The sequence below is a fragment of the Dasypus novemcinctus genome, chromosome 15 (assembly GCF_030445035.2).
Source record: "Dasypus novemcinctus isolate mDasNov1 chromosome 15, mDasNov1.1.hap2, whole genome shotgun sequence".
In the NCBI taxonomy this organism is placed as follows: domain Eukaryota; kingdom Metazoa; phylum Chordata; class Mammalia; order Cingulata; family Dasypodidae; genus Dasypus; species Dasypus novemcinctus.
In genome coordinates this window covers 67209210-67225678 of record NC_080687.1, presented here as the reverse complement: position 1 = coordinate 67225678, position 16469 = coordinate 67209210, and the positions used below count along the sequence as shown (strand labels likewise).

General features: G+C 34.6%; 1 non-coding gene across 1 annotated transcript; it reads right to left on the bottom strand.

The window, feature by feature from the left end:
• Positions 1 to 12216: 12216 nt before the first annotated feature.
• LOC111765300 (U6 spliceosomal RNA) lies at positions 12217 to 12322 on the bottom strand. Its single transcript, XR_002797685.1, has one exon. It is a non-coding gene; the product is annotated as a U6 spliceosomal RNA (small nuclear RNA).
• Between the last annotated feature and the right edge of the window lie 4147 nt (positions 12323 to 16469).

Here is a 16469-nt window from a genome sequence, read left to right as displayed (position 1 = left end):
TCACTCAAGAGTTGGGTCATGTTTGGAAAATTTAGGAAAGCATCATAAATATCTAACATGGTACCTGATAATCTCTGTTTGTCAAAACTGAAGATTTTTTACATATTTTTTCTCTTGGTTGTTAGATAACTCAAGTGAAGCTTTAATAGTTTGCCTATAAAGTTTATTCCTGAGAACCCAAAAATGTGTCGGAGTCACGAACCCGAAGGCTATCAGGAATGAAAGACAAAGAGAGATTGGGATGAGGGGATCTGAGAGCATTGAAGCCTCAAGCTCATCGGACAAATTTATTAGTCTCAGGGTTTTGCTTATATACCCCAATAGGTCGTGAGAAGCAGGAACTATTCTAGATAACTATTACCATTACCTCATTCTTACTAACACAGTGAATTAGATAGTTACCAAAGCTCATAATATTCTATTATATTATTGAAACAAATATACTCATTAATCTTTTTGCTCAGGTCGTTCCGTTCTAGCAAGTCCTTGTTCCACCAGAATGTTACATTTCCCTGATAGATTTATGACCTGCACCTATATTTCCAAGGACAGCATGACTCAGTGGTTAAGGAGGTAACTTGCTATTATGGAAACAACATGCCTTTGTTTCCCACAAAAATGTATTGGCCATAACCAGGATCTCGGTTCAATTCATTCCCAGAGATATGATTGTTAATTCTGTCCTGCTGCTTACATGCCATATGGTCTATGTTGACCAGTTTCTTCCATTAAGATTAGGGAAACCATTTCAATTTCCATTATTAGGTGATTTTCCTTTAACCTGTAAGAAAGCAAGAAACTATCCTAGAAGTTATCTTTCCAATCTATTTATCATGGAGTATTTCCCCCAACCAATTGCCCAGTTATGTAAAAGTTCAAGCCTGGTTTAGAAATGTCTCTGAACAATAAGCTTTCCTTAGCTGGGAATTATGTAGAAGCACTAGAGCCTGTGTCCTGGAGCCTGTGCAGACCAGTGGAGAAGGAAGTCTAAATTATCATAAATGCTAGCAGTGTACCTTCTCATATTGTTTAAAGAGATGGTATGGGTGGAGCTAAGCACAGAGATTTTTTGGCAGTGACTAATGTTCTATAATGATTGAAAGGATTTGGGGGAACTTTCCATCAGGGGAAGAGCATAAAAAGCATAATAAGCAAGTTTCCATCACTGTAATAGACATTCTTGATTTGGATTTCCTTCCCTGTCTTGTCTTTGGCAGAAACATTTATTGAATGAGTGTACAAAGTAGTGTCTCCAAACATATTAAAAGTCTAAAGTTAGGGGTTAATTCCTTGAATTTATAGGCCTTAGCATGTACTTTGTCATCTAATGTAAGACCACATGATTTTATAAATAATAGGAAGACTTATTGGCAGCTTAGATAAACCACAACAGGCAGACAATGTCTTCTGAGGTTAAAGTGCTTTCTTTTGACATATGGTATGTGCTTTAAGAATGAGTATAATGTATGGTGTTGTTTGTCCTAGCCCAGATTCAGATAACAAAGGGAGCATGTGTGAGCGGTGACTTTCATAATTTTATCTAGTGACTAGGTTTGAAATGCTCATCTTAGGTTAAGGGAGGGAGAATTTGGTAGGTTCAATAGTGATTCCACTTAAATGAAATGTTTTCTGACACTGGTCTAAGGTCAATTTTGACTCCTTATGGCCCGAGAAGAATAGGAAAAAAATGGTGTTATTATGATAACTGGTAAAAACCCATATATCAGAGGGAATCATGTTTACACTGTGTAGTGAATTTCAAAATGATTATGGATAGCAATTAGAGTGTCCTCTGGAATATTTCACATTATATGCATGATAAAAGGCAGTTTACAACAACCCAGCTACCTTCAATTGATCACACATTCCAATTTGCACATCTACTCCCACTAACATATATTGGCACTGACCATATTATTGATATATAGCTTAGACATCACAATGTCCCAACTCCAGATTTACTCTTGCTTTCATTCATTCATTTAGGCATCCATTCCACAAATATCTTTTTGTACCTCTTACCAGCCTAAGAAATATCTTAGTTTCTACAATTACAATGGTAAGTCCCTTCCTTCAACAAACTTACAGTAGATTACTGCAGAGATGGAAATTAGAGAGCAGTTACAGTAAATCATTATGAGTATTTTATTAGAAGATAGGGTTAATGAGTAAATATGATGGGTATCAGGCATGAATGGAAGAACTCATTATGAACAGGAGACCTTGAATATTCTTGGAATATCTGTGGAAAAGCAAACAGAGTGATTGTAAAGAATCTCTGCTTAGAGGAATCATCATATGCCCAAAAATCCAAAGGTAAGAGAGCATAGCATACTCAGGAAATGCAAATGAATACACATGACTGGAGTGGAGGGTGTGGACAGATATCATTAAACTCATTAATGCACACTCCACATTCATGTACATGTAGCACAAACATTCAGAAAATGAGTATGTGGATGAAGTAGACAATATGATGTTCCTATAGATTTCTATCTTTAGTGATATATCCATGTGAATTAAACTTGTGTCTTCAGCAAAACCTTATATGATACAAAGATAATACCTATAAAAACATAAAAGATGCTTTAATATATGAGCACTCACTCACAAATCAATATAACAGCATTTATCAAATTAACTCACACAAAGAAAATGCAGGGTTCTGAAGAAATGAGACCAAAAACAGCTAGTTTCAATGAGGGAGAGGAAGGAAGACATGGAGACTGTTCTATTGAATAGACTATTTCCAAAATAATGGTCAGTGCAAATGGCATGTTGCATAAGTAGGTAGCTATGAACTCTGAATGTCTAAAATTGGCGATAAAAGACAATATAAGACAAATTAAATAATTGTCTTTTTATTGTTGGATTTGAGCTTGATTGCAATCAATCCATAAATACGTATGTTTGTTTTGCCAGTTTATTTTTACCAGAGATATTATGATAAGAGCCTTCTATAACCCAATATGCTAACAAGGAGAATACTTGCCCCGATTTAGGAATATCATACTTTGCAATACATGGGTTTCTAATCCTTTGTAATTTTGTAATTGTATTTTATTAAAAAACATTCAGTTTTCTTCAAATGCTTTTAATTTCCTATTTCTTTAATCAAGAAATGCACAAATTAGTAAATTTGAATTTCAAACTTAAGAATATTATGAGTGCCAGGGCTTATATTCATAATTTTTCAGCAATGGATTAGTGATTAATCAATGCATGCTTATCACTTCCATTAACACACTTCAGATTCTCTTTAAAGGAGTGAAAACTTTTAGTTATAATTAACAATTGTTTTGCTCTTTGAAAACCACATAGCAATCCTTGACTGAATTAAATTGTAATCCTTATTGAGTTCCACGTATTATCTGTTCTAAATCGATCAGATGAGTTAGTCACACCATTGGTGTTCTTGTGTCTTTCTGATATGCTCCAATGCCACCGTATGGTAAATGCTTCCTCCTTTTCATGACGTGGCCTTAGACATAAACTGGCATTGCTTTTTCAACATTGTGATATTAGCTTGAGAAATGCTAGCTCCTGTAACAAATAGCCCCCAAAATTAGGTCTCAAACACAACAGAAGTGGTCTTATGTGTTTTTTTGTTTTGTTTTTTTTCTCCTCTGGATATCAATGCAAAGGAGGCATTTATCACAAGCAGGCAGCTTTCCTCCACAGATGAATCAAGGACTGATGGCCCTGGTATCCTCAGGAAATTAGGGTAGGCATAAGGAGGAAATCAAGGAATCTCCTCCTAGCATGGGAAGGGACTTAAAACACATTCCCAGCAGCATTTTATCCCTGCCAACAGACAGTGATTGCTTTGGGTTTCACACTTTTTCCCTTCCTGATGGAAAGTTTATTTTATTGTCCTTGCTTCACGACTGTATATTGAGTGCGTTAGAAGGGAGAGCTCAGAGGGGGGTGGTGTGACAGGAGATAGCAGGTCTTTTCTACCAGCCCTAGAGGATGCACGTCCAGACCTGATGAAGAAACCATGATCTTGGATATTAAGATGCATTAACGGAATGGGGTTTTGCATTGTCTTGGATAGAAAATGTGTTTTCTCTCTGTGGAAATTACAATTTGTACAGATTTTTGTGGCAAACTATGGCAGAGATTGCTAAATCCCTACCAAGATTACAGTTTCTTCTTCCTGGGGTACCCCTTGTATAGGTGCGGCCACGATGGAGCCAGTGAAATGTGAGTAGAAAAATGTGTGCGTATCTTGACAAAGCTTTGGAAAATGAAAGAGTCACAACAGCAAAGGACCCTGCTTTCTTGAAAAAATCGTGTGGAGAAAGCTTACCTAAGTTACTACATATCAATAATTGCGTCAGTGACAAGACCCTGGGTAGTGTGCGTGCAGTGTCCCTCTTTGGTACCCGCCGCGACATGTCCGGGTGCGTGCCAGTTGAGAAACTGCGGTTGCAGCAGCTGCAAGAGCTGAGGAGGCGCTGGCTGAAGGAAGAGCTGAGCCCTGGAGAGCCGGTGCTGCCCCCACGGAAGGTGTGGCCTGTGGAGGAGTTCTGGAATAAGTTTTTGCAGAACAAGTTCCCCAGGAGGAGCATACTCTATAAAGTATAGGGACACAGTGTTTTTTCTTTTGCTCATGTACTTATTATACCTGCCTGGATTGTTCATTATTATGTGAAATATCATGTGAATACAGAGCCATATGCCATCGTTGAAAGGAAGCCCAGAATATTCCCAGGTGATATAATTCTGGAGACTGGAGAAGTTGTTCTACCAATGAAGCAATTTCCTGATCAACATCATTGAAGATTAAAAATTTCAAGGCCAGATTTTTTCCTACAGGACCATCTTTACTGAATGTATTTTCTGGAAAAGCACTTATATTAGAGCTTACTTTCAGAACTGTCTTGCCATATCTCTTTTCAGACTTTGTATAGTTTGAGATCCTTTGAATCATTTAATGATAAGTAAAAATTGAACACGCTAAACAATCTGAGTGATCACCTACTTTTTCTGGTCATTCTTGAATTGGAAAACAAGATGAAGAAAAGTATTTAGCCAAGGCAGAATTTTTCCTTCAGAGAGCTGATTCCAGTCCAGTGTGAGGGAATGCAACAGAATGAACTGTTACTATAAACAAATATAAGAACAGAAATTCTATACACTTTTGCTTTAAAGGAGGCTTTCTGAGACATTTTTAAAGTATTTTAGAACCTCTAGATTGAAAAGCTTGTCTATCTATCCTCTTATACTCAAAGTCTGTCAGACATAGGTTACTTTGATTTTGTCATATGAAAATGTAAAAGACTAAAATCTCTGTCAAAAAAATTAGTGGTTATTATAAAGGACTGTATTTGGAAGAAATTTGAAAACTTTATATTAAAAAATAATTGACATGGAAAGGAGACTATAAGTTGTGGAGGGTATTACCATTGGAATGGGTTAGAATTTAGGTTAAGAATTAGGGTGAAGTTTGGATACAAGGAAAAATCTCTTTCCTTCATTCCTACATTGAGTTTCATTAACCAGGTTGCATGGCAATATCTCTGTCAGGGCAAATAAAGCTTTCCTGCTTTTATCCCTGCTTAATTCTGCAGTCTCTTCTGACCTTTCACTCTTCTTTTACTATAATCCAACCATATGGGACTTTGTTTTTCAATTACTTGAATCCAACCTGCCTTTTCTCTTCATATCACAGCCTTAATAGATGTTTCCTCTGCCTAAAATGCAACTGTCTGTTTGTCCATTCTCTACCCAAACTTTTAGGTCTTAACTTAATGTTACTCCCTCCAGTAATGTAGCAATAAGCTCCAGATTGTTAAACTAGAGCAGATCTCTATGATAATGTGATCTGCCAACACCTATTCTCACCCTTTCATAAAGCCAGTACTAATTAACTTCATCCTATATACCAGGCATAGTGTTAGGGTTGAGGATACAATGGTGAGCTGAACAGATATGGTGCCCACTCTGAAGGAATTTAAGTCAATGCGGGTGATGGTACAGCAGTCAAAGAATAATACTAAGGAATTTTATGTTTAAACAGATATATGGGACCTGAAGAAAAGTTCTACAATTACTTCTAACCTAGAGTGCTATGGCAGTTTGGTATTGTTTATGAATTCCAAAAATAGTTACTGGATTATGTTTGTAAACTGGTCTATTCCTCTGGGCATCTTAGATTGTATTAAATCTAGAGGTCTCATTTTTACTTAATTAAATTATGATTAAGACTTTGATTTGGCTATGTCAGTAGGACATCTTCCAGCTCCTTTTGTGGGCAGGGGCTCACAGAGAAAATGACACCGCAGAGGAAAGAGTTGGAGTTTTTGATGCTGGAGGCCTGGGAAGTAAATACACAGAGAAGAAGAACACCAAAAAAGAGAGCTAGCTCATTAGACAAGGCAGAGTCCCCAGGAAGAGAGAGGAGCCTTTTTTCTCATCTGACCTTGTGAAGAGAACAGAGAAGCTGAGTCCAGAAAGAAATTAGCCCTGGGGAGAATGACTGGAGAGAGTGATGAGCTTTCTGCCAGACTACAGCTGAGATCAGAAGAAGCTGGGACCACAGAGCCTTGGGAGAAAGAAGGAAGTCTGAACCCTCGCAGATATCGCCCGCCATCTTGCATGCACACGTGGCAACAGACACTGGGTGAGAAAGTATCTCTTACCATGAGAGAGTTAGACTCTTTAGGGCCTTGTGACTGTAAGCTTCTACCAAATAAATACCCTTTTAAAAAGCCAACAGATTTCTGGTACTTTGCATCAGCAGCTCTTTGGCTGACTAATGTAAGTGGTATTAGGAAGATTTCACAGAGGAAATTGTAATGGAGATGAGATCAGGACAAGGAGGACTATAAAGAAAGTGGTAGAGTACATATAGAGGCACACCTATTTTGCTTGTGGAATTCATTTTTTGCTTGTCTAACAGCCATATTCATGACTTGGGATCAATAATAAAATGTAGAAGACACAATGAATTTCACACAATACCAACTTATACTGGTTCAAGGGAGAAATAACAGGGCAGAAGTTCACAACAAAAGCATAGTGGATGTTTCCTCACCCCCAGGAATTCCTCACTTGGAATGCCTGTCATTCCAAGCACTAGACTAGGTGGGTGCAGAACACCTCAAGTTAGGAAACAAGGAGCTGTGGGTCCTTTTGAATTTTATGACCTACTGGTCCTCTGCCCCTCACAGATATGTAAGTAGAATCTATTCTCTAGTGCAGTTACATCTCATTAATATCAATTACTCATTATTCAATAGATTACCTTGACAATGAGGTATACAAACGTGCTTCTGTACATAGTATTCCCAAATTCTCAATTATCTTGCATCTTGCATACTCCTAAAGATTCTTCAATTTCACATTGCAGTAAAGAATAGCTCAAGAGTTAAATCCTCAGCTTTTCTGATACTATAGGTGTGGCCTCAAAACCAGTTGTTAGTACTTTCCTTCCATCTTAAAGAAATGAGCATACAACATGGGTAAAAACTTGGTGTTGATTGTTGGGGTGGGATGCAGACATCGTGTGCAGTTCTAGGGACTAGGGTAAATACTGGATCATCCAAAAGGCAATGAGTTATGGGTAAAGTAGTGTAAAAGAGGACATAAATCTGGCTCATATCATTTAATCTGTGTTAAGGAATTCATTCTAAGAAGAATGGGAATTTATTCCAAGAAGAATGGGAAGTTATTGAGAGGCTTTAATTTGTGTGTGTTAATGATAAGATTTGATTTTGAAAAAGTAACTCAGCTGCAATGTGGGTGCTTATATGAAGGCAGAAAATGCCAATCACTAGGATACTGTGACAGTCTAGGCAAATACTACTGTTAGGCAGGGTAATGGCAGTGGTGATGAGGAGACATTTAAATTCATTTAAATATTGGGAGATATTTTAAAAAGTAAAATTGACAGGAGTGTTTGACTTGTTGGATATGGCAATGGTAGAGGTAGGAGTGAGGTGGGATTCCATCCAGAGTGGATGTGTAGTAGTACCATTCACTCTTTTAGAGAAAACAAGAAAAACAGCATCGGGATGAAAATCATGATTTCTGTCTTACTTGTTAAGTTTGAGGAGCCTTTGAGACATCCAAGTAGAAATATCCATTAGCAGAAGGAAATGAATTACTGGAGTTCAGAGAACTGAGGATTGGACTGTGGACTTGGGAACCATGAAACTATACATACTAATTGAAGTCGTTGACAGGTAGGAAATCACCAAGAAAACAAGTCTAGAAGAGAAAAAAAGATAGGATAGAATCATGTCTTGCAGATCTTTAGTATATAATGTTTAAAAAAGAATGGATGAATTTGCAAAGGAATCTGTATGTAGTGGTCAACAAATAATTAGGAAAACTTGGAGAGTGTGGTGTCAAGGGAGCCAAGATAAGAAAGAGTTTCACAGAAGAAATATTGAAGACTTAGTAATATTCAGTAATATCCATTGGATTTAGTGTTATGGAAGTGAACAGTGCAGTTAGTGAGAACTGATTCTGTAAAGTAATATAGTAGATTAGATTTAAATGCAGGATGAAGTGATGATATGGTAAAGTGAATATAGCCAACTTTTCGGAGCAGTTTTGCTATAAAGGGAAGAAAACAGGGTATTAGCTGGAGGAGTATAAGAGGACTAGAAATATTTTTTAACAAAGATGATTGATATTGTAAAGTTCCTGAGCATTTACAAGCAGGAGGAGCTAAAATTTATTAAAGGTGGTAAAAGGCCAAGCCTAAGTTTCTATTTGATCAGAGACAAGTCTGGAGGGCCCAAGTAGCACATTCCTATCCTTTTGTGGTTGCTGAGGAGAGAGCTGACTCAGCTGGGACTAAGTCAGAAGGCAGAGAGATAAGACCTTGTTGGGTTTATATCATCATTTCTGGCATGCAAGTTCTGGGCACAGAGATCCTATTATCCTTTAGCAATAGCATATCTAGAAAAATCTATACCTGGCTTGTGTCATGGAATAAGAAGAGTTTACAGGACTGCATATACTGTGCTATTTGTCAGCTTGTATTTTTTCACTCTAATTAATCCTATATAATATCTGTGGCACTAGTGTTGTGTTATCTATGACCCTCTTGCATAACACTATTTCAGAATCTAACTGTTCCAGATTAAATGGTCAAATGATCTGCTTTACTGATCAGTTGCAGTTGATCTACCTTCTATTACAGTCCAGTAGACAGACCATCATAAAACCTTTCAAGAACAAATCTCTATTTTGCTACAATTACACACACACATGGCTAAATCTGAAGAATTCTTCAAGTCTTTCTGAGGAATGGGAAAATGAAAAATTCTTACATGTTTAATTAAGAAATAAACAAAAACGTCAGTCAAAGAATTCTCCTTCTCCTACTTCCTCCATCCAAATTATCCATAGAAGAAAAATCTCAGGATAACCTTGAATTACCACTCTTCACAACTTAATTTATATATCCTCACAAAACTCATATGTAACTTAAAGCCCCATCTATTTTAAATTTACCTTTGTTCTGGGTTAGCAAAATTACCTCAGTTTCTTCTAGGGCCAGGATCCTACCCTTCTGGTTGCTAATAACAAATAAAGGTAAGAAATCATTCAGGAATAATTAAAAGTGAGAGAAAATATCTTCCATCTTATACATTTTTTTCCTCTTTGATCACAAGCTCTTGCAAAGAAGGTTATAACATGCATTTAGGGTAATTTATATTACAATTTGTGCCAGAGCAATATTTGTGATCATTGTATGTTCCCACAACAGTAGCCAATAAGAGTGGATAACATGGATTTCCTTAATGATTTGTCCCAAATATTCAAATTTCAGCTATGAAATATGTTCCTTTTGATCAAATGCCAACTATAAATTTGAGGATTTGTTATGAAAGCTGTTAATTGGTATATTATCAAACAGAAATTGCTTTTAAAATAATTTCTGACATTTCTGTCATAAACCATCATGTCACGTTCAGCTCTATCACAGTAGTTTAAAAGAAGAGAACATAAACATGACATGGTTTGTCAATAAAATCCAATACAGGAGATTACTGTGTGATATGCCACAAGATTTGAAGAAAAAAAAGCAACTTCAAATTCGAGACTGATTGCCAATTGTCCTGAAAGCCTAACCTGACTTTTCTGTGATAATAACTGAAATGTTCCTAATTTGAGTTAATTTCCTATCTACTTTATTAAATATTCTAATCACTTCAATTGTATAAATAGAGTGTTTTTCCACTCTTCCCAAACTAAGGAAATTTAACTATGTATATTTTATTAATAAAAGTATCATTATGAAAGAGACATAGAGACTAAGATTTCTAAAGAAGCAATTAAAATGTCTTATGTCTTATAAAAAATATGTAATTCTCAAGGAAGTTTTGACTTGATGTAATTTTATAGGAGTGTTTGTAGGAATTTAAGGAGGTCAAATTACCACACAAAACTATGGAAAGAATTATTTAAATCTTTTCATAGTAGAAAACAAAATATTGTATTTTTTTAACATACATTTGGCTTTAACAGATATACTATTCTTTCTTTCTCTTCCTGACTAAATGACAAGCTAACCCCAAATGTCATAAAGAATGCTAGATTATGAATACACCAGATGTTTGATGCAATATGTAAAACCTGTCATAGCAAGCAAGAAAAAAAGTTATTTTTAAAAAGACTATTTGAGTATATAACATCTATTCATCTGCTTTTATACACACTATACACAAACTTTTGTATAAATTATAAAAGGTAGTTTCATAGATGAAAGCCGTTTGTAATTTGTAGAGACCATTTTCTTGTCAACTTGGTAGTCTCTCTCATGGTTTTTTCATTATTAGGCAAACCAATTAAGTGTGCTCCAAGTAAGGCACATATGTTAACTACACAATTTGTATAAAATTCTAATCTGTTCATTACCTTTCTACCAGTGATTTTATTTTCCTGAATTGGGGTATTGGGTTCAGTTTTTAAATAGGAATTTTGTGTTAAAAATGGCATGTTGAAATGCCTGACATGAAAATTCTCAAACTGTCTTAACTAGATTTTGGCATTTAATAAGCTGTAAACTGCTGAAGCTATTTGCAGATGAAGTCTCATTTTTGTCCATCAGCAGGGGGCTGGAAGCATAATTAATTGAGTGAAAGTTAAAAGACGGACAGCACGGTTACATTTATGCAAATATTGCAGCAGAACATCTAACAGAAGAGAAAAATAGCTCACAACCAATTGGTTTGGTTGTGGACCAAAATCCACAGGGTCCATTTAAACATTGCAGATTGTGCATCTGACAATTAAGATTTACAGTGTTTTTAATACTAGTTGTGATGGTAGAAATAGCAAAAAGTCCAGGTCCAGAGAGATAATTCTATTTCCACTCTCATCTTTTTTACCTCTCATGAATGTTAAAATACATTTGAAAAAAATTAAAAGTAAAATGATGCATGTATGTGCAGCCATATGCCAGGCTCTACTGTTTCTTTCTTTCATTCATATGTACCCTTTCAGGCATATTTACCCTTGCACACTGAAGGTTCTATTTAATTAAAGTTAGTTAAAAGCTTAGACCACAGAGATCGGGACAGCTGCTTGAGATACTAACCTGGGTGCTGTGCAGGGATGGCATAACGCTTCTGTTGGAATTCTGTCCCCCTTTCCTATTTTGGTGGGTTATTTTCCCAGTAGCCCTTTGCCTCAGACGACTGCTGAGTTCTCCTAAAATGGTTAGGAAGCATAAGCTTCCCCAATGATCACAGGAAATTTCAAACTGAGATTTTGCATGTTCCTCATTTGTTTCTCCTTGTGTCTATAAGGATCTGCATGACTACCTTAGTGATTGATTTTTGACTAGTTCCTTTGTGTATGCATTTGGTTTGTTGGATATTCAGCAACACACTGCTACCCATAGAGAAATTTCTTAAGCACTCTTTTACTTCTGTTCTTATGGCAGGTCTAGTTGAAGTTTAATTCGACTGATTATATTTTAAAATGCTACACAGAAGATAAATTGATTAGCAAAATATAAAACGTGTTGTATGTGTTTACCATAGAGTTCTGTGTGTGCCTCTATTTGGAGCATTTGAAAACACAATTTTTAGGTCATTTATAAATACTCTTCATTTCAATTAGAAATTTCCTAATCCTACTGTTAGAAGTTTTATGAAAATAAGTTTAATCCAGAAAACAAATAGAATACCATATTTTGATGCCTGAGACAGTATAGTTTTGTTGTTACTGTTGTTGTTTTTGCTTTTTTAAAATATGGAACATTTCATGAATTTGGGTGTCATCCTTTGCAGGGTCCGTGCTAATCTTCTCTATATCATTCCAATTTTAATATATGTGCTGCTGAAGGAAGCACGAAAGTATAGTTTCAACAGACCAACCAACAAACAGAACCAGAAAACCTTCCATGGCATGCTCTCAGTGAATGGTTGCAAATAATTTTTTTTTTTAAGTCTAAATTCAAAAGTTTATAATCATTAAAATCAGAGAAAGCAGAAAGCTAACTTAAAGTAAATGAATTCATTTGAGGACTTCTAGACATAAGTGAACTTCCCATATGATTTATATTTCATGAAAAATTAAATGAAAATCCTTCCCTTTATTACAAAAAATATTTTTTAATAATTCTATGTCTTTACATCCAATTCAAGGACAATATGACCGTGGTGAAGGGCCGTGGTGAAGGTATCAAAAATTTTTTGTAAACATACCATTCTTCTTTAATTTTTAGAAATTTAATTTCAAAAGTAGATTATGGTTATATAATTCTCAGTAATATCAATCACCTTATAACATATCTATTTTTCTCCATATGTATATGGATATTGCATATAATTTGTTACTGTCCAAAACTGAAAATATTTCAAAATCTGTATTCAAAATAAATGATAATAACCCATTATTGATCAATGAGCCCTTTCAGAAATCGATATAATCTCTCCTAAAATTTTAATATGAATGTACTTAGCAATGTTAAAATGTACTATGCATATATTTTGTATATGAGAGCCAATTCTGAAGACTTGTTGGATTTCTTTTATTAAGTAAGTAGAGAATCAAACAAATGGTTCTACAGACAGTTTTTTTTTAAGGTGAGTACTTATACAAACAGAAAGGATCTTTCACCCATCCTAATTATCAGCTCTGTAATATATCAACTTTGCAAGTGATATTCTGTTAAAGTGAAGGAAAAGCTTTTTATTGTTCTGCTTTTGTTTGCTGTTTTTAAAGTTTTTTTACTTCAAAATAATTTAATATTTTTCTGGAAGATTAGATCAACTTTTGGGGTATTGAGACACTTCTAACTTTAACATCATTGCAAACTTTCCAAGTTGTCTAATCTTTAAGATTATCTCTTTTTGAATAATAAAGAGTTTGATGTTCTGTAAAGTGAATGTTTCATCCTAGGAAGGAAAAGTTTAGGTTCCCTTAATTGACATGTAAATATTCTTTGGTTGAGAAATGAACATCTCTATGTTTTGTTGATAAAGACTAAATGCTTGAGAATCAACATTGACAGGAGCTTCTACTCTTTTTGTTGTTACATTTTTCAAATTTTCATTTCTTTCAATATTCATACAACAATTATTTCTCTTGCACATAAAAGAAGAAATAAAAAATCAAATACATATTTTAAGCCAAATAAATGCAGAGGACATTTATTTTAAAAACAAAAGAGCAACCATTTGAAGAGATAAAAGATGGTTTTATGTGACAGCTACTTTAAATGGTATAAGCTATTTTATGCAAAGTAAATTAATAATAGCTATGTCTCTTGTTTTCAAATTTAACAGGAAGAATTAAAGGATATAAAATTAAAAAGGTATATTGTTTTAGAATCTCTGAGTAGTAATTACTCAGCATATGATTTACTCTTGAGTAATAAATAGAAAAGTTTCCAGCCTAAGGAAAAAAGAAAAGAAAAGGAAAAGAATCAACCAACATCTGTTTTTTAGTTCTAGTTATTCCTCTGGGATAAGTACCAGTTAAAACTACTTAAAAAGAATGGCAATAAAATTTCTGCTGGTTGTGAGTTAGTCAAGCTTATAACCCCTCTTGTCTTGGAAACCTCATGAAAAAGGAACGTGATTAACACAAAACCACTTCTAACAACATTGGTTGCCAAATTTACTCTATCAAGGTAGATTATGGAATGTTATAGACAGCATGTTGTGATGGGATTAAATAATACACTTATGGGAACAATTAGATTTCTGCTAGTATTTACTTTATTGTAGCTAGAGTGCTTCCAGAAGTAAATCTGAACAAAAGGACCAAATGCTAAGTAATGAGATTTCTCCGTATTTTTCCACTTCTATCTTTAAAGCGCCTCTAATTAATTGGGTAAATCTGTCTTTAGAAAGGAGTGGGCCATATCACCTAACCATAGAAATATGTATACATGGAAAATACACATCTCAAAATTTGCTTTTCTAGAAAGAGGAAGAGCGCAAATACAGCCATTTAATTATTATTCATAGGGACTCAGATATAAAATGATTTGTCTACACTACAAAAAGAGTGAATTTTAAAAATAGAAATGTATGCCTGTCAATAACTAAGAATTTAGGTTTCTTTCCTCTTGTTAGAAATATCTGTGATGGAATGAGAGCAGAGTAAACACATTTGAATAATGGTTAGGTTCTTTTTGTATACAGAAAAAATCTAAGGCACAAATAAATCAAAATAATAATGATAAATTTTAAAAATTATGTACTTAAATATGTCAATCACTGTGTAAGAGTTTAACATTCATTTTTCTTATTTAATTCTAATTTTATAAATGAGAAAACAGGGGCATAAAGTGGCTAAATAGTTTTAAAGTCACACCTATTAAGAGGAAGATGCAGGGTTCAAATTCAGATCTCTTGAATATATTAAGAGCAATCTTCAAATGAAAAAATAATACTAAATATTGATATGGGCAGTTTGCTACATTTTTTATTTTTATAAGCGTTTCTCATTTCTTTTTCCAGACTGAATGATATTGTGTAGTTGTAACACAATTCACTGGAATCTTGTTTGAATTCTGGCCATATGACTTATTAGTAGAATGGTTTTGAGTAAATAAATGACTGATACTTGCCTTTCATAAAAATTTTGATTTTTTCGGAATACTAAAGTGCCTAAGAAAATGTGTGCAAATGGTTGGAAATGAAAATTTCAGCAACATTATTTTTATCTCTTATTAAATTTATTAAACTGCAAAGCCTGGGATGGTTCCTTGCAACCAAGTAAGAATTAAAAAAAATAGATGAGTGAATATAAAGAAACCTTATATCCCTCTCGTTGAATAAGGACCTTGTAATACTGGTCTTAATTTTATCTTAAAATTTTTTTTATCAATTAGGTGGAAACATTATTATTTACTTTGCATATCTATGAGAAAGTACGAAAGTTACCTATAGTGTAAGAGAACCGATTTTTGAAAGACATTTAGCATTATTTATAAATTATCTAGAAATAAGAAACCATGAAACTAATAAATTTATAATATGGTACCTATGATTACAGAGAAGTCTATACTCTGGAAAAAAGGTATGAATTGAAGATATAAATAATGGGACAAAGGAAAGTATGGGGAAAGAAGTACAGACAGAAGAGTAGCAATAAGTCTGTGAAAGAAGGCGTGGAAAGACCTGTGAAAAGTTTGGGTCAAGGAAATTAGCCCAAATTCAGATGACAAAATGGAACCAGGCGGTACATAGCAATGCCATGGATAAGAGAAAGAGTGAATTGAACTCGGCAAGGACCCTGAAAACAGAGACTGTTCAGAACCTTGTCTAATATAAAGAAAAATTCTACTATATATGTATATACATATACATATAACTTGTGGCAATACCTCAAGAAAGAATTTTTCAGTTGCAAGTAGTCTAGAAGGAATTTTTATGATGTGAGAAAGTTATCCTTGATGTGTTAAGATTCCCTTTGACCTGAGGAGGCATTTCTAGACCTCTTACATGCCTTTCCTTCATCCCTCCCTCCCTTCCTTCATTCCTTCCTTCCTTCCTTCCTTCACTCCTTCCTTTTTTCCTTCTTTCTTTTTCTTCCCTTTTTCTATTTTTTCTCTTTCATTCTTTCTCTCTCATTCTCATGCACACACTTTCTTCCTTTCTTTCACAAATATGTATTGTGTAGACTTTCTCAAGATGTAAGCAGTGTTTACTGTTCTGGGTACTTGAATACATTAGTGGGAGATGGGGAAAGATGAAACTGCAAAATGCAAGATAATCTGCCTACAAGGAGCTTTTACTCTAGTGAGAGCTGGCAAAAGGTGTTCTTCAAAATCATGTATTAAACAGCAAAAAGTGTTCTTCAAAATCGTGTATTAAAAGAGACACGACCCTAAATACCAGATGTAGTGAGACTCTCCAACCACACTCATACACAAAAAAACACAAAAGACAAACAGACAAACATAAAGTCAGAGCTAGACCCTCAAAACAGTAGGTTCATGCTCTGGTGGAAACATTAATTATTAGTTAATCTTTTTAACTAAT